Source organism: Lepidochelys kempii, chromosome 1 (assembly GCF_965140265.1).
Source record: "Lepidochelys kempii isolate rLepKem1 chromosome 1, rLepKem1.hap2, whole genome shotgun sequence".
In the NCBI taxonomy this organism is placed as follows: domain Eukaryota; kingdom Metazoa; phylum Chordata; order Testudines; family Cheloniidae; genus Lepidochelys; species Lepidochelys kempii.
Genome location: NC_133256.1, coordinates 150,624,774 through 150,649,145, shown reverse-complemented (window position 1 = coordinate 150,649,145; position 24,372 = coordinate 150,624,774). Strand labels below are relative to the sequence as shown.

At 43.2% G+C, this 24,372-nt stretch overlaps 1 protein-coding gene across 2 annotated transcripts in view; it reads right to left on the bottom strand.

The window, feature by feature from the left end:
• SYTL5 (synaptotagmin like 5) overlaps window positions 1-13,093 on the bottom strand; it is a 182,287-nt gene extending 169,194 nt beyond the window's left edge. The window contains exon 1 of one of the 2 annotated variants that reach the window (XM_073358234.1): window positions 12,866-13,093. The gene's annotated coding sequence lies outside the window, so the exon portion shown is untranslated. Of the gene's footprint in view, window positions 1-12,367; window positions 12,454-12,865 lie in introns of those variants that run through there. The other variant, XM_073358241.1, reaches the window with a different exon arrangement.
• Window positions 13,094-24,372: the final 11,279 nt, after the last annotated feature.

Here is a 24,372-nt window from a genome sequence, read left to right as displayed (position 1 = left end):
AACTTCAGGCAGTTTTTTGTTAATATTCTTTGTTCATGAAGCCTCCAGCTCTAGCCTTGGTACAAACCACAATTAAACTCTGATACTGAACCTTGAGGATTCTATGGTACACTCTTGACAACTATGCAGCTCACCTGGGAGTATGAACCCTGTGCTACGTGACCCAGCTTACATCGACCTAACTCTGTAAGCATCTACACTAACATGTAGCTCTCACCAATGTAACTCACCCACTACACCAACTTAACTCCACCTCTGCAATAGGCGTAGCACCTAAATTGATGCTAGGTTAAGTCAGTTGCTTATATTGAATGTTGCTGCCTTTCAGAAACCTTCTCACAACGCTCCACACAGGCAGTTAAAATAGTGCAAGTGACCCTGGTGAGGATGTGCACCGCTGACACCAGTAGCATAGTGTGGATGTGTAAAACCTATTCAATTACTGTGGTGGCTATACAAAGACGTAACTTAGGGTGACTCGATATTGTAGTGTAGACTTAGCTTGGATTTCGTGCAATTAAGGGTATCAGAAGACAACAGACTTGAGAATAGTGATGCTGAAGTAAAACAGTATTCGTTACTGGTGTGAAGAGAAAAAAAATCTAATGCAAAGAAAATAATACACACCATAATTTACTATTACCAGTTTTGAGCTATTGATTCTGTCCTTTAGCTTTTACCTATATAAATGAGACATAGCTCCACTGATTTCAGTGTAAAATGAATGTAAATGAGAGGAAAAATAGACTCATTGCCTTAAGTTATCCTTATCTTAGTGCTGAAAAATAGAACAAAATATACAACTGGATTCCTGTAAAACCACATCAAATTTTACTTGGGGTCTTCCATGTCTTTGCAGAGTCTTTAAATTATTATGTTTCCCTTTCCATTCCTTTGTTCTTGATCCTGGAATACTACTTTCAATAACCTGCTCTTGTGAGTTGCGGCTTGTTCTTTCATCAGTATCTGGATGGAGAAGGCCTAAAGAGGAGATTTTGTAAATGCCAAAAGCAAAGGTTGGATCAAAACACGTGCAAGTGTTGTATAGGATGCATCAGCCTGATGAACAACATATATTCAAAGATAATAAATCATCCTTTTCTTATTTATGGCCTTTGAGCACACCGGAGTAATGAACCTTATGTCTGCACGGTATTTTTTAGATTTAAATTATTTTGCTGCACAAGCAATAGACTCAATTTAAAAAAAAAAGTTTGGAAATAATGGATTTCAAATTTGAGACTATGCTAGTAATTCAAGAAATGAGTGGGCCATATTACTGGATGGTCCTCTTTTCAGCATCAAGGTAAGAAAGATTTTTGCTTCATTTTTATTTTGAGAAACGATTGTACTTCTATTGACATGAATACTTTATTTAAGAAGGTAAAGGAAAAACGGCTGTAATTGGGATACATGCTGCCTCTGAGAAGATTAGAGATCTGAAGAAGCCTTACTCAAAACATGCAAGGAGTGCCCCAGCGTTGAACCATAATATGATGAAAATAAGTTTGATCCACCAATATAAATAGCACCACTGTGAGCATTCCCAGCAGAGTCCAGGGACAGAATGAACCTGGAGACTCAGCTGCTTAGAAGGACACCTCAGAAGTGGAAGGAGACACATTGATGGGGAAATGGGAAAGTTTTACAATTTTCCAATAAACAGCTTTGGCTTGGTAATGCCAGTAAAGTAGCAGGGTGCACTGACCCTTTAAGACTGGTGATGCCAACCTCTGGACAGCACAGCCCAGAGTCACAAAACACAGGCGTATAGAGAGAAGCATTTCATTTACAAAGAGCAAAGCAGAAAGCAAGTTAAGTTGAACTATTTATTTCAGTGACAAAATAAATTTTTTAATACTAGCATTCTTTGCTATTAACAACACAGGGATTTAAATCATATTAACTAAGGATCCTTTATTCATCACCACAGGAAATATACTCCCATGCCAATATTCTCTTGAAGCGGGAGCAAGATTCAGTTCTCCCTTGCATATCATCAACAGAACAGTTAACTAAGGACTTGTCTAAATGGGAAGTTACTCCAAAATAGCTATTCCTGATGAATGTCCACGTGGAATTACTATTCCGGAATCAGAGTGCCTTATTCCAATTTAGCTTAATCCACTTCAAGCACTCTTATTCCAAAATAAGAACCACCACACATTAAGCTAATCAGGAACAGTGAAACTGCTTTAAATTCACACCTACCTTATTCCGGATTAATTTTCAAGTGTAGACAAGCCCTAAATTCCAACTGCAGAGACAAAATCTGCTGTAAATTATACTTATGTAACACCTCACTGTAAATTGAACATGTTTGACAAGGAAACAGTGAACAAACAGAATGTCAAAATGCCTCTTTTCCCTCTCTCCTTCTTCAGAGCAGATCTGCATTTTGAGAATATTCGACATAGCTCCAGCAATCATCTGCTCTGTTGTCCTGATCCATTGCTCACTGAAATCAATAGAAAAACTTCCACCGACTCCAGTGGTTATTGAATCAGGCCTGAATCAAGGGCTGAACTATTGTTATTTCTAAATACTAGCCCTTTTAGAGGGTGTGATATATTATGGCAAATTGATTAAATATTAAAACTCTCAATATGCGTCATAAAATATCCAACAGAAACCTACATAATTTCAGTTTACAATACTTTTAATTAACAATAGAACAATTATTTACTACGAGACACTTAACTGAGAATATGCAATTAACTAAACTCATTTCCCCATTATGGCCCTCATTTTGATATATCCCTCCCCCAACTTCACCACAAAAAACCTGACCCACCTGAAATTTCATGTGAGGTCTTAGCTCAGGGTACAGCTTTTCTTGAATGTCTGGGGCAATTCAGACAAAGTGTCATAAGAAAATTCCTAAGCAAAAAACTTCATGATGGAGTTAAATTTGAACAGATATAACCTCTTTGGATAATGCCTTAGAACAACACTGAAGTTAAAAACCACAAGCCACAGATAAAAATCTTCAAGAAGCCAAGAAATCCAAAGTTAAGGTTACACTTTAAAACCAGTTAGAAAACTGCACGCTAAACAATCTTAATTCTGCTTCTGTATTACCCCATCCTCAAAACAACCAAAAATATAAACAAAGGGCCGCTAGTCTATACTACCATGCTACATCAGCGCAGCTGCACCAATTAAGCTGCACCAGTGTAGCATGTCTGGTGAAGACACGCTATGCCGACGGGAGAGCATTCTCCCATTGACATAATTACTCTACCTCAGCAAGAATGCGGAAACTACGTTGGTGGGAGAATGTCTCCCACTGATTTAGTGCTGGCATGGACACCGCTTAGGCCGATGTAACTTGCATCGCTCAGGGGAGTGGCTTTTTCACACCGCTGAGTGACGTAAATTACATCAATTTAAGCAGTAGCATAGGCAAGCCCAAACTATCTGCGAAAATCACCCAGCTTCATTTTGTCAGCACCACCACCCATACTAATGCATATTCTTACAGTGAATTGATTACAGACTGCAGTATCATCAAAACTAAATTCCACCTGTGTTTACACAGATTATGCATAATACTTCTGCTTTCTTTATGCCCATATTCAATCCACGAAAAGAGATTTATTTTACCACTTCCTGAAGAGAAACAGAACACACCCAGGAGTCATTCTCACAGCACAAGATGCATGTGATGACTATTGGATTTACAGGGTAAAAGAAAGGAACTATTACACAGTTTCAGAGATAGATATGAATAAAAGACAATATAATTCTGTAGTCTACACTCTTGGAAAATGTCTTTCAAGTAAGCTTGCATGTGATTTACAGTAAAATGTTAATGTTATGACTAAATTGCCTTAAATCCTCTTTAATGGAGTTTTTAGCTAGGCATTATGTACCCAATTGTGTGAAATGTTGAGTGGCACTTGAGGGAGCTCAGAATCTTGCAAGATTTGAAATCTCTCTATTACTTTAATAAATTGTTTGTCATAGTATCAGTTTCATGCTTAGTCATTTTTCTTAATAGCAATTACAGACTTTATGGAATCATATAAGTTAGACATGAGGAAAAATATTAGGAAAGAGGTATTATATTAGGTGATCCATTTGTTTGTTCAGTATATTCTCTAGTATTTTGAGAACACCATTAGAGATTTACAATTTTTCATTTACAGTACCAGTACTTTGTCTAACCAAGTTTTAAAATGGCCTAGACAACAGGACACCCATTACGCATCTTGGGAGACTACTCCTATACCTAAAATCAATCTATTTTAGTCATTTGTCAGGCACCTATCATTGATTATTAAATTACTGTAGCACTCTGTCAGAAAACTCTTCCCATATCCAACTCAAATTTTCCATTTAATGTCATACCATGACTCCTACTTACCACCTCTTGTTCCACATTAAACATCAAAGCTTCCTCTCTGGTGTTTACTGACTTCATATCTTTAGAGATTCATGTCCCTACCCCATAGTCATTCCTTTTTAAGCTTTACATATTTGACTCAATCATTCCTTGCACTTCATTACCCATCAACACCTTAATCAGTGCTTTTTTCTCTTAATTCCTTCAAAGGAATTGAATAATAACTTTCTAGTAATAACTTGAACAACATTTTATGTTGTGTATGTGTATGTTATGGTCACACCAGAGCCATAGGTTGTGATGTCACTAGCCATTTTTCCTCTAAGATTTCCTACTGGTGGTAGCAATGGTGGGGGCACCTTGGTCTACACCAGTGCTAACAGCAAATAGCCTTTATTAAAGGTAATGTTAAAAAAAATCTATATAATACATAGGTTGGGGAAAGAGTGTCTGTACATGTGGGTATAGTGCTTAGATTATCCACAAATATAAAGTTAGTTTTTAAAAAGTCATATGATACATAGAGTACATAATCAGCAATAACCCAAATTTAGTTGAATGGAGTTAACAATACAGTTTAGATATTAGAATCCGAATACTCGGGTACATCACTCATGAAAAGTTGTACAGAGATTTGGTTGTGGAAAACAAAGTATATCAATGAGTGGAGATTGTCCCTCAGGCTCCTTTCTAGCCATTTACTTCCCTCTCCGTCAGCTCCTCCGTTACCCCTGACTCTCCCAAGCCTTTACTCTGCTTCTGCGGGGTGTGGGAAATACGGTTCTGTATTGTAGTTTAAATGAATTATTACTCAGAGTTTTGTATTAATATGCCTAGTAAAGAATCTATTTGTCAAAAAAACATTTCCTGAATCTTTTTTGTTGTCTGTATTGTTACAGACATACTTGCTGACAGGGATTTTGAAATAAATGACCAAAAATAATTGAAACTGGTGAGATTATACTGTGTTATTTTGACAAAATACGCAGAATTTAAAAATATCGTGCGCAGAATTTTTAATTTTTTGCCACAGAATTCCACCAGGAGTACACTATGCAACACTTCAGTGTAAACAGCCCATGATGCAATCTCATGACAAACCTGCTATCCACTGTAAACATTACTGGTTTGTAGGTTTCTCCCTCTCATCATGTATGCATGTTTTGAATTACTTCCTCTTAGATACATAGTGACCCAGAAAAATGAGAAAAAAGGGCAGAAAATAAGATTGATAACTTGAAAAATGTATTATTTCTTGTCCTTGCTAACATTTACAATGTCTCCCTATTTCACATCTGTAGATGTCACTAATTCCCTGTACTCCTTCTTGCAGATTATTAAATGAAGATGTTTAAATCAACATTTTCAAACTGAGGTGCCTAAAACTAGGCTTCTTAATCCTTATTATGGCTCCTAAATAAAAGTGGCCTGACATTCAGGAGTTCCTACCACCTGTAGCTCCCATTGTCACTGGAAGCTAGGGGATGCTTAAATTTTCTAAAAATCAGACCACTTAACTATACCTTGATAAAAACCAGACTTGTCACTGACCCCTGAAGTACCCTGCTGGTGACCTCCCCCAGTTTATTACGTTGTTTCTCTTATTACACTTTGCTTATGGTGCTTCAAGTAGTTTTAAGTCCACATGACAACATTAACCATACTGACTTGAATTAATAAGAATAAGATTTCACAAGATACAGTATTAAATGCTCCATTAAAATCCAGGTACTCACCACTTTACCCTGGCTACTAATTTTGTAATCCTATTAAAAAATCCAAGTTTCTCTGGTAAGTTTTACTTTTGTAAACCCATACTACTTATAACTCATATTTCCATTTTTCACTAGATCCTCTGATTTTTTTCAGAATATTTGTTCCATTACTTTACTAGGAAAGCGACAGGATGGTAATTTCCAGGACACACTTTTCTTTGTTTGAAAATCTGTATGATGTTCGCTTTTCTTCAACCCTTTGGTACTTCGGCAGATGTTCGTGACTTTTCAGAAATAGTTATCTTTGTCCCATTTTTGAACTTTAAAATGTGTTAAACATTAATATGCTGGAGAAGGAGGTTCAATTCCCTCTTTCCCCCTTTACCTCTCCCCGCCTTCCAGGCTCTGGGTTAGCTAGAGAGGGTAGAGGCAAAGGAATACATTCCTGAGAGTGATGCAAATTATTCCCCTTCCCTTTAAGGCTGATCTCACTATGCTCCTATAGTACAATGGCTTCAGAAATAAGGGACCAACTTGAACTCAAATCCCATTGTAGCACAAAAACCACCAGTCGTGTCACGTTGTAAGTATTACTTCTAGTCCCAAAAAGCGGCACGGGCTGAGGGACGTACTGGCCGCTGCTTCCAGCACCTCCCATTGGCCTGGAGCAGTGAACCGTGGCCACTGGAAGCTGTGATCGGCCGAATCTACGGACGCGGCAGATAAACAAACCAGCCCGGCCGCCAGGGGCTTTCCCTGCACAAGCGGCAGAACAAGTTTGGGAACCACTGATCTAGAGCAATATGTCTCCTTAAAGGAATAGTTGAAAACATTAAGTATCATCCCTTTCGGTCTACAGCTACAGATATCTGAACATAGAACTTTCACAGAGAACTTAAAGATTCTAGAGACATATTTAAGTGGAGATAAAAAGCCATTCCCCTTGCCCTCCTCCAAAAACATGGTGCTCTCTTAGTCATGCTCCTGTTAACACATGTTCTGGGAGTGGTAAATACTGTGAAGGACCTTTCATCTTTCCTCTAAAATCTACAGTGTCAGCAATATAAAAGGTAACACTATCTAGGAAAAGATAGGATAGAAATTACAGCTGAACTGAAAGGCACAGATTGGGCGCACTGAGGCAAATTATGGAAAAGTGACAGAGCATTGGACTAAGAAGTTAAACCACATAGGCAGGGACTAACCTTTTTCAGCTACCTGTCTCTGCTCTCCTCTGGATCTGAGACAGCCTCAGCACCTCACACATGGGAGACTGAACAGAATCCAGCCACCCACCCCCCTCTGTCTCAGGAGATGGCCCAATGGTACAAACTTGGAAAGAAGAGGCTTGCCACCAAACAGACCAGGCTCTTTTGCACCCAGATGGGAATTTATTTGTAATACTGTAGTTTTACATCTGCATTGAAGATTTTTATGAACATTTGTAAGACACTGTTTTTGCTCAAGAGGTTTGTTTCAGTTTGAATGCATTTGTGAATAATGCTATATCAAATATTTTCCAAAATACAGAAATCCTAGCTATTTTCGAAGATATTTATATGTTGCTATTCAGTTTGATAATTTCTTCACGGCTGAGCTTTAGGCTGAAGTTAAAACTTCAAACACTTATCAATTTAAAAAAAAAAAAAACAACGAATACACACATTATGTACCTCAAGGTAGTAACCCACAGATACTGAAATAACTTTACAAGTTACAAAGCAAACAGATAACCAGTAAAAGACTATCTGACCTTGTAGAACAGGCAACTCACACCGTCATTTGCAAACTTTGTAGCAAAGACAGAGAGAGATGGAGATGGGGAAGCAACCCTGAAAGACTGCTCTTTTTTAGCTTCTAAGAACATATTCCACCAATGACTTCTAAATGCTTCTCATTAATCTACAACTTAACCACCATGCTGGGACTCAAACCTTCCAGGTGGGCCTTCCTCTCACTTCAGCCATACCTGATCTATTTTGCCACTCTTTCCCTTTCTGGCTTTGGGAAAGGTCATCAGTTTTCCCCTCCTCCACACTACGCTACAAGTTCCATTTGCTAAGGTGAGGCAATAACCTTAGCAGATAGAGAAAACAAGGTGTTCAGTCACTACCTAATCCTGTGCTGCAGTTTTCCTTAAAGCTTTCACTGCAGTGAAATTTTTTTTCAAAGCTGTATAAACAGCATGTCTCACCAATGAATGCAAGAAAAAAAACATTAGTTAGTGGGTGGAAAATCTGCCTCTCCCCTGTTAAAGTGAGCTGGAGAAGAGGAGTAAACATCACCTAGTGAGAATATGTCTACATATTAGGCTGTACATCAAGACAGGTTTTTCCACCTCACCTGCTATCACTCGAGCATTATTTGGATGGAAAAAACTGCAGGCACAGCATCCACTGTCACTAATCAGGTCCACCTCCTCTGTGATCCTACTAGAGGACATTTTCTGTCCTCTTCTCTACCACTGCACTGGCTGGTCACGCAGAAACATTAATTCTCATATTCGGCATATTTCTCTCAACTTCTTAAATCGGATTTCCCTTTGTATCAGATACCTGCATTTAGAGTTTTCAAACTCATTCTAATTTCAAGGTTTAGCTACCACTTCATTCCCCCACTCCGCCTTCCCACTCCCCCCACCCCCCAAAAAAATTCCTAGTATCTGACAAGGTTATTGGAAAAGAGAACAACTGCCTCCCTTGGTCTACAGGCCATTCTCAAAAGTGACTGCTCAATGCTACTCTCCTTTCCACTCTGTCTTTCACTTATCCTCCCTGACAGACCAATCCTTTAAATTGCTTGGCTGCACAGAATGCACCAACCTAAGCAAGAATGTGACTCACCGATGATCCTTAAAACAAAAAAGCCATATCATACACACCAGGCTACAGTCAGAAGTTAACTGGTGTAAACAAGTGAAACTCCGTTTGAGTTACAGCAGATGACTAAAGCTCAGACTTCGGCTAAAGATCACTAGCTAACAGAATAACTTCTTCCACCTCAGTGATGACAAACACTGTGTTGTTTCCATCACACACTTAGCTATAGTTCTCCAATTCCACACATGGTTCCCTATCTTCAGAAGATGAAATTCAAACAAGAATGGAAATTGTTACTACTTTAGTTGGAAAACATAATGCATGCTTTCTAGTTTTCTGCTTTCCCTCTCTTCTCTATCCCACCTGCATCCATCTCTTCTCCAAAAAGATAGAAAGGCTCCGCCTCCTTTTTTTCTGTTTATTAAGTTAGCCATAAATGAGATTCTGCAGAAGAGACAAGCACTTTAAAGTTAAAAACATGCTTACTTGAAGATCAAGTAAATCCAGTTATATCTAATTAGAGCTCAAGCCTTAAATACTCACGCAAATGAGTTACTTTATTCAGAAACATAGCCTAACTGAACCCAACATCTTGAACTCAATAGAACTACTCACAAGTTACTCATGTGCATCTTGTTTGCAGGATCAGACCTTAATTCATTAAATAAGATCATTTGTAACTGGTTACATTCTTCGTTCCTCTCTAATAATGTATCGTCAGCCAAAAAATAAAAAATAGAAGAAACTTTTGTAGTAAGCTTTATCATCAAGAACAAGACTGGTGAAGAATAATCCCCCTCAAAGAGCTGCATATTTGAAAACTGATAATTGATTTAGAAGGCAAAGTAAACATGTTGAAATCCTTAAAAACTAAAGTACATCAATAAACGAACAAGACACAAATATTCAAAATGTAGAAAGCTCTTCCTCAGTTTTTGTAACCAGATTCATAAAAAGTGATTTTTTCTTAGTTATTTGAGCAATATACATATAAATACTAATATTGTGTATAATATTATGGGGATATGGGGAATCTGGTGGATGTGATATATCTTGACTTTAGCAAAGCTTTTGATACAGTCCCCCACAGTATTCTTGCCAGAAAGTTAAAAAAGTATGGATTGAATGAATGGACTATAAGGTGGAAAGAAAGCTGGCCAGATTGTCGGGCTCAACAAGTAGTGACCAATGGCTCAATGTCTAGCTGGCAGCCAGTATCAAGCGGAGTGCCCCAGAGGTCGGTCCTGCAGCCAGTTTTGTTCAACATCTTTATTAATGATCTGGATGATGGGATGAATTGCACCCTCAGCAAGTTCACAGATGACACTAAGCTGGGGGGGAAGAGGTAAATACCCTGGAGGGTAGGGATAGGATCCAGAGTGACCTAGACAAATTGGAGGATTGGACCAAAAGAAATCTGATGAGGTTCAACAAGGACAAGTGCAGAGTCCTGCACTTAGGAAGGAAGAATCCCATACACTGCTACAGCCTGGGGACCAACAGGCTAAGCAACAGTTCTGCAGAAAAGGACCTGGGGATTACAGTGGACGAGAAGCTGGATATGAGTCAGCACTGTGCTCTTGTTGCCAAAAAGGCCAGCGGCATATTGGGCTGTGTTAGTAGGAGCATTGCCAGCAGATCGTGGGAAGTGATTATTCCCCTCTATTTGGCACTGGTGGGGCGACACCTGGAGTATTGCATCCAGTTTTGGGCCCCCCACTACAGAAAGGATGTGGAGAAACTGGAGAGAGTCCAGCAGAGGGCAACAAAAATTATTAGGGGGCTGGGGCACATGACTTATGAGGAGAGGCTGAGGGGACTGGTCTTATTTAGTCTGCAGAAGAGAAGAGTGAGGGGGGATTTGATAGCAGCCTTCAACTACCTGAAGGGGGGTTCCAAGGAGGATGGAGCTAGGCTGTTCTCAGTGGTGGCAGATGCCCGAACAAGGAGCAATGGTCTCAAGTTGCAGTGGGGGAGGTCTAGGTTGGATATTAGGAAACTCTATCTCACAAGGAGGGTGGTGATGCACTGGACCGAGTTACCTAGGGAGGTGGTGGAATCTCCTTCCTTAGAGGTTTTTAAGGCTCAGCTTGACAAAGCCCTGTCTGGGATGATTTAGTTGGTGTTGGTCCTTCTTTGAGCAGGGGATTGGACTAGATAACCTCCTGAGGTCTCTACCAACCCTAATATTCTATTATTCTATAATAGCTACGCACACACACACATACACACACTCCACAATCCTGAAATCAGATCCTTGCACATGGACCCTTGCACTCCACAGAACTCCATTGCAGTCCGTTGTGCACCCCACAGGAACAAAGGTCTGCCCACACAGATTGAATTGCAATTTGGGGTCATATCCGCTCAAACATAAAAAGCTAGAAACTGACTAGCTAAACTTTGAAAGAGTTAGTCCAAATTGAACTACTTGTTTGGGAGGGATGGGGGGCAATCTTGAACATCATTGCCTCAAGTCCTTTTCTGAGTCACTGCTTCCTAGGATACAGTTCCCCATCCCATGAGCATGGCTTGCATTCTTTGTTTTTAGATATAGGTCTTAACATTTGGCTGTCTTGAAATGTGTATTGTTTGCTTACACAGAGTTTACCAAGCAAGCCAGATCCCACTGCATCAATGACCTGCCCAATTCAATATTTACCACTCCTCCAATGTATGTGTCATCAACAAACTTCATCAATAACGGTTTTATTGTTTTTCTTCCAAGTCATTGATAAAAATGTTTAAAAGCATAGAGCCAAACACAAAACCCCGTGGGAACCCACTGGAAACACACCATGATGCTAAACAATAGCAATTAGTTCACTCTCTCCCTCCTCTCCCATTTTACAGAACACTGTAAGAGATAAATAGCATAAATAAAAATAGGATGGTTACAGCCAACCACTTCCAATTTATAGAGCAATTTTATATTAGAGGGGGAAAGGTTGTCCCATAGGTCTGTATTAGTACAAATTCTTAGATTCCCCCCCCCCGAACAATAATTTGATCCACAATAAATTCTCTAGCCTTTTACCAACTGAAAGGGGGAATGGGTATATTTAAATTCTCCACAGTAATGACCCAAACTTGCAACGATCCAGAGACGTGGATCTTCAATTTACTAGCGATTGACTGCAGCGTTGTTGTAGCCCAGGGTAGAAGAGAAACACCTCTCTAATTTACCAGACAAGCAGAGCTCAGCGCAATCATTTGAAAAGACAGTCTCATCATCCGCACGTGCCAATATCACTCCGATTAGCACTCACTAAACACAGAGAGAAAAGACAGAACAGCCTTTTGTCTCGGTTACTCGTGTGTCTTTAAGTCAAGGTAGATCTCAGCGAGGACCTCGCTTTGCCACCGGATTACCTTTCCCCCGCTTCGATATCGGATTCCTACTCTTCGTGTTCCTTCCCCAGCCGCTCAGAAAGCGACGCTCCCGTCGCATCCGCCTCGGAACTACCATTAAGAAATGCACTTACCGGGAAATCATCTCGGCCAAGAGGCTTGTTCTGGCAGCAGCCCCCTCCACTGCCGAGGCAACCAAGAGCTGCTGGTGGCAACTCTGTTCATCCAGCTGAGCTGGGAGGCGGAGCGCTCGCTCTAGCCCTGCCTCACGCCCTAGCCCTCGCCCCCTAACACTCCCCACATACACACACACACACAGAGGGGCAAGGCTAGGGGTGCTACCGCGAGCCCGGGCACCAGCCCCAGCTACAGCGGCTCCTCACGTGGCCGGGGCAGTGGGGGCAGCCCCGCTCTGTAGCGGCGGCGCTGCCGCTGGGGGAGGCTGGCTCGGTGCAGAGTCCCGGCGGGCACCTGCCCCCGGGGAGCTCCCTCTGCAGGCAGCAGGCGGGCGAGCCCGGAGAGATGGCGGAGGGAATGGGCGGGGGTCAAACCCCCTTTCCCCGAGCGCGATGCGCGCAAGCTGCCGCTCCTGGGTCACCAACTTGCTACCACGGAAAGTCTCTGCCCCCTACCTTCGTCCCTTCCCGCCGCCTCTGGGCACGCCCCGAGCTGCTGCGGTGCACCTGCGGCGGGAGCATCGCCGGCGGAGCGCAGCTGGGGCCTGGGCTGGAGACCAGCCCTCACCGGCAACGCAACGGCAGCAGATCGGCGCTGCCCGCCCCGCCGGAGCCCTCGGCTCCCGTCTCCTGCATCCACCGAGGAGCTGCGGCTGCCGCCAGCCCAGAGCGCCTCCCCGCTGCCAGGGCGCCCGCTCCAGCAGCAGCGCCGTGCCGAGAAGCGGCGGGAAGAAGGGACGGGGAGCGGGGGGCGGGAGAGTCCGCAGCCCCGGGAGCAGCGGCTGGGGAAGGGGCGGTGCAGGAGCGCACACGGGACTGGCGGGAGGAGGCCCGCGCCCAGAGACTTCGCACGGCTGGGGTCCTTGTGGGGCCGGGCTATGCGGGCGCTTCTCCCCCGGAGCGAAAGGTGTCCGAGCGCATCCCCCTGCTCCAGGCGTGGACGAGGCTGGGAGGCGACTCGCAATACAGCTACACAAAAGGGGAACCAGGTTTCCTTCTGCAACAGCCCCCCCAGCTCTTCTTAGCTGCCCCGCAGCCTGAGTGTGCAATGTGAGTTCATCAGGGGAGAGGGGCTGGTCTCAGCTCCTGCCCAGGGGCAGGGAGTCAGTATTTTGTTTACAAACAGAGGCAGGGTGATTTTAAGATAAGAAAGGGCTGGTAATTAAATTATGGATCTGGAAGTCCTTAGATGAGCCCGTAAAACAGGGATTCCTCTAGGGGGGGTGTTGAACAGAGAACTCAGGGGATTTAGAAGAAATACAGCCAAGCCCTCTGAGCCAAAGTCCCATCAGAAAAGAGGGAGATGTGAGGGGGACAGGGGAAAAGACAGGGCCAAAACCCAGGGAAGGGATAGCAGTGGTATAGAGAAGTTCCCACTCTGCCTGTGGTACTTATGTGGCCCCATCACCGTAGTATCTGTATCCCTCACAATGTCTGAATATTTCTTCTCACACCCCCTCTGTGAGGTAGAGCACTGCTGTTATCCCCATTGTAAAGCTAGGACACTGAGGTGAACAGACTAAAGGCCAGCTTTTCAAAGGTATTGAGGCACCTAGTGGGATTTTCAAAAGCACCCAGAAGTTTAGGTTCTTTGTAAACCCCACTAGCTGCCTCACTGCATCTTTGGGTGCCTAAAACCTTTGAAACTCTGTCCCTAAGGCAGGGGCCTGAAGTCATACAAGAAGTCCATGCGTGGAGTAGAACCCAGGTCTCAGACCCTATTCCATGCACCAGCCTCTCTCTCTGCTGCATGCTGCAAAAAAAGACTCTGATAGATGAGAGCAAAACCAAGGTGGCCAGTTCTCTGAGACTCCAGCAAATGGTTCCAGGCGATTGGGAAGGATGTCACTTGACAGCATGAAAAGCAGGTCAGGAAGGATGAAGAGAGATAATGAGAGTCAGATGAGAGGAGATCCCTTAACCCCCAGAGGGTGGCAGGTTCTACCCCATGGTGGGCTGTAGAGCAACGGCTGCTGTGAAATGTTATATTTTAACTGAAAACCATTTTGTTCTGTCATTTTTTGTTCTGAGGTTGAGGAAAGGAAGGAATGAGAAAGTGTCGTATAAGTATCACATATGATTATATATCAAATCCTTAGGCTTTCAGCTGGCATTGACTCCAGGCTGGAGCACCCACAGAAGAAAAAAACAACTAGCAGGTACTTAGCACCCACCGGCAGCCAATCTCACCCCCTCCCCGAGTGCCTCCTGCCTGGCGGTGGCCCCGCTAATCAATTCCTCCCCCTCCCTTCCAAAGCCTTCTGCACACCACAGAATAGCTGTTCCATGGTGTGCAGGAGGCACTGGGTGGGAGGCAGAGGACTGAAGAAGGGTCAGGAAGAGGCACAGCAGGAGCGGGAAGAAGTGGGGCAGGGGTGGAGCCTTGGGGGAAGGGCTCGGGGGGTGTGACTTCCACAGTGCAGAGAGGAAGTCAGCACCTATATTCAGCTGTATTCAGGCCAATTCCAGAACAAAGAACTGAAATTGCATCCACAGAGTCCATAAAGTCAATGATTATTGTCATGATTTGTATTATTCATGATATCGTATCTCTAGCCCCTGTTTGCCAGAAGCTGGGAATGGGCAACAGGGGCTGGATCACTTGATGATTACTTGTTCTGTTCATTCCCTCTGAAGCACTGGGCATTGGCCACTGTTGGAAGACAGGACTCTCGGCTGGATGGACAATTGATCTGACGCCGTAAGGCCATTCTTATGTTCTTATTCACTGACACCATGGGTGTGCTCAGCACTGTTCACCATGTGCCAGAAAATATAGTCCCTGAGCCAGTGCTTACAAAATGTGTAGCCCTGGATAAGATGGCTCAAGATATTTAAGTATTAAGTGTATAATTATTGAACACATGTTAATATCTATGAGTGGAGGCACTGACAGCAATAGAAGTTTTACCTGATTAAGGACTGGAATAGTTGACCCAACTTTTTTTTCCAAGAGAAAGAGCTGCCCAGAGCCCCTGTGCCTGTTTATTTTCCTTTCCTATTTGCAGTGCCCTGAGCTACCTCAGAAGACTCCATTTTTTCTCAGCTTTAAAATGTGGAATTTTCTTGGTGTTTGGTTTGGTCCTTTGAGAACTGTAACTTGATCACTCTAATGTTTTTCTTAAAAGCCTTCCGGAAAGAAACAGTCTTTAAACAGAAGGAAAGCTGAGTTGCCAACTCTCATGATTTTGTCATGAGTCCAATGATAATTATTACTTTCCTTAAAGCCACAACTCTTGGAGTCAAGTGGATATGTGATGATTTCAGCCTTCATTCTCAAAGAAAAAGTAAGTGTCTAACCTTTGTGGCTGTGGAGAAAGCTTCAAAATGTAATACCAGTGCACCCTAAAGGCTCAAAAAGCAGGTGGCAAATAAAAAGAACACCAAATTTATTACTTTTACATAATCTCATGATTTTTAAGCCAATCTAATTATTTCTGAACATTTGGGGTTGGTAATACTGTGAAATTAACTTGAAAGTATCAGTTTCACTCCTGTTTAAAGTCACTTTCTAGTCTATTATTTGTAGTATGGTAACACCCCTAGAGTCCCAGGCAGGTGCAGTATAAACTCATGAGATCTTGCCTCAGTAGGATGTTTCCAAAAATTTAATGTTCTATTCCAAGCTTGATGAACTGCAAAAAGAAAGTAGCCTAAATGATGGAAAGTAATCTAGATTATTCTACAATTATTTCAATTGTTGTTTTAAATTGCCTAAGCAGCCTCTGGAATCACGGTTAAAGTTGCCCTCCTTACCAAAATCTGAAAAGGCACCCCTAATAATGCTCTCATTTAAAAATTGCACAACAAATCTGACAACAGAAGAGTTGAAGAGCCCTGTCCCACTTTCCTAAGCCACCCTTTGTGCCTCTTACTTTTCTTGTGTTCTCTTTTACCCAGCAACCCTTTTCCTTGTTTATTTTAATATATATGACATGAACAGCGTGCAGTTCAAGAGCTCAAGCATGAGAACTAGAAGTGAGCCCAATCCACAAAGTTCAGCTTCAAATTTCCCCAAAGTCTGGAAAACTCTGGAAACAGAATTTTCATTCACATCACTGATAGTGAGAGTGAAGAGGGTAGGGCCACTGTGACATGATCAAGGTCTATACAAAAGGGGATATGATAGAGGGCTATAAAATCTTGACTGGTGTGGAGAAAGTGAATAAGTAAGTGTTATTTTACTCTCTCATAACTCAAGAACCAGGGGGTCACCTAATGAAATTAATAGGCAGCAAGTTTAAAACAAACAAAAGGAAGTATTTCTTCACACAACACACCATCAGCCTGCGGAACTCTTTGCCAGAGGGTGTTGTGAAGGCCAAGACTATAACAGGGTTCAAAAAAGAACTAGATATATATTTTAGTGATAAGATCAAGAAGAAATTGCTGCTGCTGCTTCTTTGAAACAACACTAAAAAAACCTCAAGAGGTGTGTAATTTTACATCAGTAGGCATCTTGATCTCCCAAAGACCACAATTAGCCACTATAACCGGGCAGCTGAGGCAATAGCGAAAATCAACAACAGCCTCATAATTTGAGGCACAGTTTCATCAACCAGTGCCACAAAGGATGGCAGAGTTCCAGAGAGTTAGCAGATGCACCATTCTTTCGCTGTTGCTGGAGAACAGTGACCCCACCTGTCTCTTCCTGTACACTCTGGAATTCTCTAATATTTTAGCATCATGAATCTTGCCAGGCTTAAGGGACTTCTGTGATCCACGACAGGCCGTATGACTTATGGTGGTAGAACTCCATGACCTATTGAGGAGGGGCAAAGAATTGAGAGGTGAGTTTCATCACTAGTTCCAGCATGTCTTAGGAAACCTCAAGATTATTCCAAGCCTTCCATTATTTCAGAGACATTAGTAACCTTGATTCCCTAGGTCAGCAGCACCTGCTTCATTGCTGTGCATTCCTCCAGTAGCGCATCTTCTGCTTCTGTGATCTTTCTCACACCAGAGAGCTCTGTGAGGAGTAACAGTCTGCACTCATGGCCACTTTCCAGAGTGTGAGGTGAGGGCAGTGCTCTTGTTCATAGGGTCAGCAGATTTTTTTCAGGGTTGTTTTCCACTGAAAGGCAGCTGCCAGCTCTACACACCAGAAATCAACTGTAGATTGGGGCATCTACAACTGTAGTCATGGTCAGTCCAGACAGCCACAACATTAGCCTACTAGCAGTTGGAATGTGATCTGATCCACAATCCACCCTTCTCACAGTTCCATCCAGTAACATACATGGACACAAACCTCAACACCTGTCTTTGCTTTACTTTTAATTACCACCTCAAAGTGCTCTGGGTGCTCTTTTTTCTCCTTGTCCTGTCCTGCTTCCAGGATATCCAGCACTAAGCTTCAGCAAGCTGGAGGATGCAGCAACCTGCAATGCCAGAAAGGGTCTCAATGAGTAAGAAATCCTTGACAAAAAGGTGGCCTATCTAGAAAATATCCACAGTCCTTGTCAGTAGGTGCTGCTATGGCTCCATGACCCAGGTTCAGAGCCAGAAGCTGACTCACTACCCTGTCACTCAAATCACCACCAATATAGTTTAATTGGCACCTAAATAGAGGATCAATTGACAAGTGTAGCCACAGCTGAAGGGCTATTTAGAGGCGAAGCAACCCCAGCTGCTGGGGGCCGATAAATAGAGAGGAAGCAACCCTGGCTTGAAGATCATAGAGGAAGGTGCTAGCACTGTGCTGTGCCTTCTGAGGTATGTCGATGTAAGCAGTGTCAGGATGAGCTCCACCCTGACATCTGGTGGTGAGGTGTGGCAAGTTGTGGAAAAGAACTTCAGGGGCTGATCTCATTTGCATAGGCACACCTACCACGCCTAGAATGAGACCATAGCTGCCCAAATGGTCACTTTGGCTGCTGTGGGATCCCCAGTGTCTCTGTTATTGGGGCAGGAAGAATAAATTGTTATTACCCTGATTATGGGAACTGTGCTTGGAACTGTACGTGGCCTTTTGTTATGATGGAGGGATTCACCATCAACTAAGTAGCACTCGCTAGGCAAGGGTCATGGGTTCCAAAACTGTGTGAATAGAGAGAGGCTGGGGACAAGTATTAATACTTGGTGGCATGGGCCCCTTGGTGAGGGCCTTACATGCTAATTGCACTTCCTCCTCTCTCCACTGTGGAATATCAGAGCTAATTTTGATTTCATTAGAAGTCTAGTTATAGGCTGCTGAGCTCACTTTGGGCTGACAGTGCACCAGCACTGGGGCTCCCCTACTATAAGCTGAATTCACCTAAGAGCTGAAATCACTGAGTGTTGTGTTAAGTAGTGGGGGAGCCTGAAGATATATTGTGGAGCAGTTTGCGGGACGGCTGGGGAAGCAGTTCGACGCGGAGCAGTTTGTGGATGGCAGGAGCTGCTTGTGGGCCATGGAGCTGAGCGAAGGAGTTCGTGGGGCGGCTGGCGGAGCGGAGAGCAGCTGAGCGAAGGAGTTCGTGGAGCGGCTGGCGGAGCGGAGAGCAGCTGAGCGAAGGAGTTCGTGGGGCGGCTGGCGGAGCAGAGCGCCGCTATGGAGCTATGGGGCGGTCAGCTTCAGATCACATAAGGTGCCTCTTACCCCCGTCCCATTTCCACCCAGGTTGGGAGGTAAAGCTCCGCAGATAAACTTTCGAACTCTGGGGCTGCCCTGACCAGGGACAGAGACTTTTGGGGCATTGGACTTTTGGGATTTTGGGTGATTTGGGGTTGCTGGACTCAAGAACCAAAGGGAAAAGGGCATGCCCCAATTTGCCTGGGGTGGGTTTTTTTTGCTCATGAGTTGTGTTATGAATCCTGTTGGTGGTGTTTCCCCAACATAATGCCACATTGTTTCTCTCTGTTATTAAAAGGCTTTTGCTACACTCAGACTATGTGCTTGCGAGAGGGGAAGTATTGCCTCTTGGAGGCGCCCAGCGGGGGTGGTATATATTTGTCCCAGGTCACTGGGTGGGGGCTCGAGCTGGTTTGCATTGTGTTATTGGAATGGAACCCCTAGATATTGAACCCGGCCCTTGTTGCTGCCAACTCTGACGGGCAGAAGGGTTACATCTATATGGCAGTTAAAAACCCATGGCTGGCCTATGCTAGCTGACTTGGGCTCAGTCTAATGGTCTGTTTAATTGTGGTGGAGACATCTGTGCTCAGGCTGGAGCCTGGGCTCTAGGACTCTGCCAGGTAGGAGGGTCCTAGAGCTAGAGCCTGAGCCTGATGTCTCCACTACAGGTAAACAAGCCCCTTCGTCTGAGCCCCATGAGCCAGAGGCCTCTGGTGTAGGCCCACTGAGGGTGTCAAACTGTAATGTAGACATACCCACAGAAGAAAGAGGGGGAGCTGGCTGGGACTTGTAAATAGTACTACATGCAATGACCTGCGAGAATAGTACAATAAAGCCTGGTGGGGGTGAAGGTAGCCTGGAGTGAGTGTGGCCTGCACCTAAGGTAAGAGACTCAGAGAGGACTTTCCTGTCCCACAATTCGCTCCTAAAAACAAGGTCAGCTGGACAGGCTACAAATTGAATGTTGCAGTTATCTCTTCACAGCCATCTTTTCTGCCCTTGCAACCACTTAGAGTACTATGTGTGGATGCAAAACATGGTTGCAAGGGCAGAAAAGATGGCTGTGAAGAGATAATTGCAACATTCAATTTGTAGCCGGTTCAGCTGACCATTCCCCTAACCAGTTACACAAAGTCACGGTTCTATCAGTAACATGTACAGGGCCTTACATTTCTTAGCCATTTACATCACTATGAGTTTTGAGCTGTTGCCAGGAGGTGTTCTACATAAAAGTAAACATTTAACAGATTTCAAAATTATTGTAGGGATCAGAAAGTTAGGGAAACTTTTTCTAACATTTAATTGAAAAATATGTTGTGGCATTGGCTATTTTTTCCAACGGTTCAAGACCAGTTTGGGTCCACACTTTAAATGTAGGACTTATTGGTATATCTGGAGAACGGGTCCTTGCCCTAATTTATCACAGTTTAGAACAAGTGTTCTTTTCCACTGCTGGTGAAAGAAAATAGCCACACTAATTTACTGTTTTTAGAAGAGGTGTAGCAATGCCTGTTGTGATGCACTGAGGAAAAAGGCAAAAATCACACTCTAGGAAAGAATACAGAAATACTCGCAGAACATACACTGGAGATAGCCCATTCTTTAATCCATTTATTACTGCCTACAGTTCCTTGTGACAGCAAGTTAGTTTATTTGCTCAGTATTATTTTGTTAATCTGTATCCACTAAATTTTAATAAAAAGCAAAAATAATTTAAAAAATGCAATAGAGACATTATCCATTGACAACTCCTATTTGTCCAGTGTTTAACATGGCTGGGTACAACTGTTTCTATTATACACCTAATTGCTACCAACTCATGAAGAGTAAGAGTGATGTTCCTGCTAGAATATGGTAATTTGATCTTGATACCTATTAACATAGTCAAACGTCACAGGGTGGATCAGGCCTGTGTTTTTATAATATATGCCGCCTCCCACTGACAAACTGACCCCAGGCTGGAGATCACTGACGCTAGGAACACTACCCCAAAGTTACACTTGTTCCAGTGTTCCTTTGCCCCCTTTCTACTTATGCAATATGAAGAGAGGAGCAGGATTGATCTATTGAGATGTTCAGGAAACTTTATAACACGTTTTATTTTCATTTTTCTCTCAGAAATGAATCTCTCTTTAGGCACCACTCTCCTGCTTTCCCTCTCTGCTTCCTCAAAAAGGAATGCCCAAAGAAGAGTAGAAGCAGGCATAGGCACCCGCAGAAAAAAAGTGGATGCTTTAGCACCCACCAGCAGCCAAACCCCCTCCCTGCCCCCCCCCCCAGTGCCTTGAGTCCACTGGGAGCCCCACCGATCAACTCCTCCGCCTCCCTCCCAGCACCTCCTGCATGCCATGGAACAGCGGATTGTGGTCGGCAGGAGGTGCTGGGAGGAAGGTGGGGAAGAGCGGAGACAGGACGTGCTTGTGGGAGGGCACAGAACTGGATGGGAAGAGGCGTGGGGGGGCAGGGGCAGGAAAAGGCGGGGCGGGTTTGAGGGAAGGGGTTGGGTTGGGACAGGGCCTGGGGCAGAGTGGGGAGAGAATTGAGCACCCCTGGAGCCTGGAGGAAGCAGGCATGGATTAACGAATGTGCACTCAGTGTACTTGCCCAGGGCCCTATGTCAGGGCCCCCCCCCAACCTCTGGGGGGAAAAAAAAACCTTGAGGTGTGCTGTGTACCTGTGCACCCAGTCACAACTCAGGTTTGGCCTGATTGGGTGGTGCTGTGACCTGGCTGGTGATTGGCCCTCCCATTTCTACCATAACCACTGAACCATCAGGTTTTCTGCACTTGCCCCAGAAAGTCCAACATCTCACACTCCAGCTGACAGCCTCTGTTCTGGTGGTGGCACACTGAAGTTTTGCCTAGGGCAGCAATATTCTTGCATTTCAAATGCTGTCTAGTTTAAGGAGGGGGGGGGGGGCGCAATTTCCATAGTGTGTGGGGTTCTGCAATTCTTTATTCTGAGCCTGGGTATGAGTCAGATGAAATCTAAAGTAAGAAGATACAGCCCTGCTCTCTTTTCTGTAACAGATTTGTATTTTTAAAAGTCAAATATCTAGGGTCCTATGTATACAATGTGAATGGGATATTATATGTCAAAGCTAGAAATGAAAAGGAAGTTTGATGTGTAATTAATTCTGTCTGTCTGTGGCAAGAGCATTTTTCAGTCAGTGAATAGATTTAGATAACCAGATATTTATAAAAAGCTTTTAAATATCATTAGAATGTATCTTTTCTTTTTTAAGGGAAAGATAAATCTTACACAGGTAGATATTAATCTGAAACAGCAGTAGCACGTGTGTGCTCATCTTTTGTACAATTGATAGCCAGGGATCCACTTATTTTCTACTGGTTTCCATTTAGCCACATTTATAAACCTATTTAGGAAGGATCAAGTGGGCAAAAGGGGAAGAGAGTGGCATTACCTGTTTCTGAGTCACTGGCACCTGGGAAGAAAGTCATCTTGAATGCTTATAGATCAATGTCCTAACAAATAAAACACAAGATGAGGTACTAGCTGGTGTCTGTTACAAACCACCAAATCACACTAGAACAGTGTGACCAGCTCCATAAGCCCCTATCCATAATAGGGGATAAGACTGGGGGAGAGCTGCATTATAATGTGGGATTTCAAGCTTAGTGACAGGCTGGAGGTCTCATGCTGCCAGTACTGAAACATCCTCAGAATTTCTAATTATAATAAATGACAATTTCCTAATTCCAAAATTGCTGCATTCAATATAGCAAAATTCTATTTCAGACCTCATCTTGACACAAAAAGAGGAACTGATTACAGAACTGAAAGTTAATGGTATCTTAAGAACAAATAATCATGACTCGATCACATTTGTTATATGCAATCAGAATATAATCCGCACACATTTTTTTATTTTATATTACACACACACACACACTTTCATACTTTGTACAACTGGCACTCAAAACTGAAAACAACTATAAGCTAAGTCATTTTGGAGCAAATAGAAACAGAAAAATGTGAATGATCATTAGGAACTATCTAAGAGCATTTTACTAGATCCCCAAAAAACCACATCCCACAACTGAGGAAGATTCATTGATTCTAAGACCAGAAAGGACCACTGTGATCATCTACTCTAACCTCTTGTATAATAAAGGCCACAGAACTTCCCCAAAATAATTTCTAAAGAGTATTTTAGAAAAAAACATCAAATCTTGATTTAGAAATTGCCAGTGACGGAGAATCCACCCGACCCGCTAAATCAACACTGCTGCATCGATTGCAGCAGTGCCTACTTAGCCGGTAGCGTAGACATGGCCATAGCTTCCACCACTCAAGGAGGTGGATCACCACACCAACCGGAGAAGCCTTCCTGTCAGCATAGGTAGCGTCTTCACTAAAGCATTACAGTGCTGCAGCTGCAGCAATGCAGACAAGTCCTTAGCATACAGCTCCCAAGCCTCTTTAGCCAACACCAGATGCAAAGTCTCTCTCTCTCTAGCATTTCCAGAGTCACACTGTACTTGCAGGCCCCTGCTTGGCTTTTACTTCTTTTCTTCTCACTCTCCTTGTTCTTGTCTGTGACTTTGTGCCTGTGCGTGTGTATGTGTTCTCTCCTACACCCACACACCTACCCTAGCCCAAAAGCTCTGGGGTGGATTCTCACACACCTTTTTTCTGAGGTGGGAGTTTGTTTATAGTTGTTAATTGAAAGGTGAGTTAATCAAGATCAACTTCAACAGGGTTTTAATCCAACCCATTACAAGGTTGCACCCAGCTCATAAAAGTATTTTTAAAAATCTGGCCCTTAAGCAATTTTGAAAGGTTTACCGGGGGGGAGAAGAGGGGGTTAATCAATGACACAGAATATACACACTATTAATGATGTGGACAGAGCAAGGCAGCTTTGGTAAAAGGCTTCATTTTAAAGAGAATTGTATTTAAATAAAGTTATCAAATAAAAGCTTTTTCTAGAGTAATGTGGGGGTGGGGAGGACTGGGCTGCCTGCCAGCACTGGACCCAAAGAAAAAGCGAAACTACCACACCTGTTATTTGTGCTTGCATTTTCTAGCAAGATCTCTTAGAAAGCTACATTTCTGAAGTTTAGAGGATAAAGAGAAATGATGGAACTGGAATTGGACTCAAGAGATCTTATTACAATTTTTGATTTTGCTATATGCTGAGAATTAAGCAAATACAATCTGAGTTGCTTCTTTAAGTCACTAAATGAAAAAATTCTTTCAGTTACTAAATTTCATATGACTTACATTAGCAAGGCTGCCTGGCGAAGTGTCCTGTAGGAAGCAGACTGAATTCTTATGGGAGGTTTAATATCTGTTGAAACTGCTCCTAAAGGAAAACAAAAGAAATTACTACTGAACAAACAGTGGAATTCTGGGACTTGGGGTCAAACTCCCCAAATCCCAT